The sequence below is a fragment of the Chrysochloris asiatica genome, unplaced genomic scaffold (assembly GCF_000296735.1).
Source record: "Chrysochloris asiatica unplaced genomic scaffold, ChrAsi1.0 scaffold00091, whole genome shotgun sequence".
Taxonomy (NCBI): domain Eukaryota; kingdom Metazoa; phylum Chordata; class Mammalia; order Afrosoricida; family Chrysochloridae; genus Chrysochloris; species Chrysochloris asiatica.
In genome coordinates, this window is record NW_006408609.1 from 7,479,787 (window position 1) to 7,483,593 (window position 3,807).

A 3,807-nucleotide genomic window follows, 5' to 3' on the forward strand; every position below is an offset into this window, starting at 1 on the left:
GTCGGATGGGACTCATAGCTCCTCTATGCACGCAGAACGAAACTACCAGGTTCTGCATGATTGTCACAACTGTGGTCATGTTTGAGTCCATTGTTGCAGCAATTGTATCAATTCATCACCTTGGGGACGGGGTTCGGGGTGGGAGAGTGTCTTCTTTTTTTTCCGTTGTCCCTCTACTGTACCAAGTATGATGTCCTTTCTTAGGAACGCCCTCCTGATAAGAAGTCCAAAGTATGTGAGAGAAAGCTCGCTCTCCTGGCTTCCAAGGAGCCTTCTGGTTGTACTTCTTCCAACACGTTTGAATTTTCTTTTGGCAGTCCATGGTACTTTCAATATTCTTCCCCAACACCGTGATTAAAATATATCGATTATTCGAAGGTCTGTCTTAAAAGAAGATCACCTTTTGCAATTTATGCAGTGATTGAAAAAAGACAGGGCTTGAGAATTGTTTGTCAAAAGCAAACTTCCTGCTAAGGTGTGGCTCTCATTTTCTCCTCCTCTTTCCACTCCCCTTCTTCCCCTCCAGCCCAGGCGCTCTTTTATGGGTGGCCCAGCAGTTGCCAGGGTGGCCCTGGAAGCCCAAGTCCTTCTGCCTTCTAGGTGCATGCCGACAGTCCCCTGCGGAAGCCAGAAGAGGCCACAGAAGCAGAGACTTTCTCCGCCTCCGGTGGCAAGACGCCAGTGCCTACCATGTTTCCCAGTTCCTGGAGGTGGAATGGACGCTGCGGCTACAAGCCGGTCTCTGGGGGACGAAAGACGCAGGTAAAGCTCATTGGTCCTGGGTGGGAGAGGCGGGACGGGACTGGTCTTCTGGCTTCTGGGTGGCTGGACTGAGAAACTGTGGTGCGAACTCTTCTGACCCTGAAAAGTGGACCTCTTAAAGGCTTGTTTTAAAAGTAACAGCACACATTCAATCGTGAGAGTTAAATTAGTTCCCAGGGTGGTGTGAAAATGAGCCATCACCATCTCTTCCTGGGTGGCAGCCAGAGTAGAAAAAAAGGCGTACTTCCTAGAGGAGGATAAATTAACTTGGCATTGCTAAAGGTGTAAACATTGGGGTACAATTCTACAACCAATAGGTAAGTATTAGAACCCACAAGAGCTATTCTGAATAAAAAATATTCTGGGCATGAACTGACTTGGTGCTGGGATACTGAGGTCTGGTGCAGAATCAGAAACTGCACACGCCACAGTGCCTGTTCCTCCCACAGATACGTGCTTCTTCCACAATAGGGTCATGTGCTTAGGAAGAAGGGAAATGTTTCTGCAGCTTCACTTTACAAAGACATGACTTAGAAATTGTCCTTAATACAAGTAATTCTGAAGCTTTAACAAGGAAACCAAATAAAAAAGAAAACACAGATTTCAGAATCAAGGGACCTTGCTCTAATCCTGGCTTTTGTTAGTAACTCAAGTTTAGCCATCAAACTGTTAAATGAATATTATAGCTATATATGAATATTACAGTTCACATATACAATGAAACTAAATTTCTTTGAAAAGTAAAGCGTTATATGTAAAGGGATCCTTTAAAGGACAGTAAAATACACTGCTGTTTAAGTGCTGCCAAGTCAGTTACAACTCATAGTGACCATATCTAGGCTTACCTGGGAGCAGCTGGGGAGCTTGAACCACTGTCCTTGCAGTTCAAACAGACTTTACAGTCCAGTGCATTAACCCACAACACCACACAGGGTCTAAACAAACCCTAGGAAAAAAAGAAAGATCTTTGCCAGAACCATATGCCTTTTTACTTTACTTTAGAATTGGCAGTTTAATTTAGCAAGCTAGGTTAATATTATTCGTTGACCACAAAGGTGCCTAAAGGTAGTAGATTGCAAATTTGTAGGGTGGAAATTAGTAAAACTCAATTTTCTCACCTAAAATTTCTGTCTGAACTTTCTTTAGGATTTTCTCAACATTTATTTCCTTCTTAACTACTGTTCAACCCACTTCTTCCCATCCCTCCCTTACTCCTGGAATGTTTAAACCTTTGGGCACTGGTTTCTGTTAATTTTGTATGTCAGTATTTATTTGTAACCATTTTCTTCTTCTCCATTAAAGTTCACTTGTCATGCAAATATTTAAAATCTACTCTGAGTTATCCATGCTAACAAAAGACAATATTCCAAAGAGTGAAATATGTTGTCATTTGTTTTAGAAATTGTGTAATATTTTTAATATTGATGTATCACCCTTTGCCTTGACTAATATTTAAATTTATAGGGCAGTGGTGGTTCAGCGGTAGAATTCATATTTCCCATGTGAACGACCAGGGTTTCATTTCTGGCCAGTGCATCTTGTGCACCACCATCTGCCAGTGAAGTGTTGCATGTCGTTAAAGTGTTGAGAAGGTTTCAGTAAAGCTTCTAGGTAAGACTGAGTAGGAAGAAAAGCTGTGGAATTTAATCCTGAGAACTAGAGATTGAAAACCCAATGGATCCCACTTGTTGCTAAAGTGCCATTGAGTCAGTTCCAACCCATAGCGACCCTGTATAGGGTTTCCGAGGAGCAGCTGGTGAGCTTGAACTGCCAACCTTGCAGTTTAAATGGCTTTATAGTCTGGTGCATTAACCCACAGTGCCACACCAGGACTCCAGCTAATGCCATATAGCTTTTTGTTTTGTTGTATGCAGTGTTTCCTTGAGTTAGGAACCAATTGGAAATAGCTAACAACAACAACCCACCACGTGACTAAAAGTTTGTCATCCTATGGTGATTTGTGTGTTGCTGTGATACTGGAAATTATGCCACCAGTATTTCAAATACCAGCAAGGTCACTCATGGCCGACAGGTTTCAGCGTGGCTTCCAGACTAAGAATAGACTAGGAAAGAGGAAGAAGCATTCCACTTTTGAGAGATTCACTGTTGAAAATCTTATGAATAGCAACTGAATGTTGTCTGATAAAAGTGCCAGAAGATAAGCCCCTCAGGTTAGAAGGCACTCAAAATATGACTGGAGATGAGCTGCTGCTCATTATATTGGATGGAGCAAAGTGTTTGGAACCTTCATTTGCTGAGCATTGCACGACTGAAAATGACAGAAAACAACTACACACGTACATTACTGATCAGAACATGGATGTATTAAGTATAACTAAGAAAATTGGAAATGGAATCATAAAAAAGTGAAATGGAATGCATAAAGATAGATATTCTAGGCATCAGTGAGGTGAAATGCATAGTTATTGGCATTTAGAATCAGACAGTAGTATTGTCTACTATGCCAGGAATGGCAAACTGACAAGGAATGGCATTGTCAAAAAGAATATTTCAAGATCTACCCTGAAGTACACTGCAGTCAGTGTTAGGATAATACCCATATGTCTACTAGGAAGACCAGTTAATAGGACCATTATTATGGTTGAAATTTACACACCAGGCTTTAATGCCATAAGTAAGGAAACAGAAGATTTCTATAAATTTCTGTAGTCTAAAATTGATCAGACATGCAACCAAGATGAATAGATAATTATTGGTGATTGGAATACAAAAGTTGGAAACAAAGAAGGATCAATAACTAGAACAGGGTCACTATGGGTTGGAACTGACTTGACGGCACTTAACAACAGACTTGGTGATAGAAACAACACTGGAGATTTATGATAGAATTTCTAAAGACAATGACTTATATGTTGCATCAACCTTTTTGAAACAACATGTTGTTGTTGGTAGGCGCCATTGATTCCGCACCGACTCATAGCGATCCTATGCACAGCAGAATGAAACAATGTCCGATCCTGGGCCAACGTCACTACCGCTGCCACACTTGAGTCCATCAATGCTGCAACCTGGCCAATCCATCTC

The 3,807-nt window shown here is 41.4% G+C and overlaps 1 pseudogene; it reads left to right on the plus strand.

The window, feature by feature from the left end:
• Window positions 1–604: 604 nt before the first annotated feature.
• Window positions 605–3,807, plus strand: part of LOC102840333 — a 134,898-nt pseudogene continuing 131,695 nt past the window's right edge.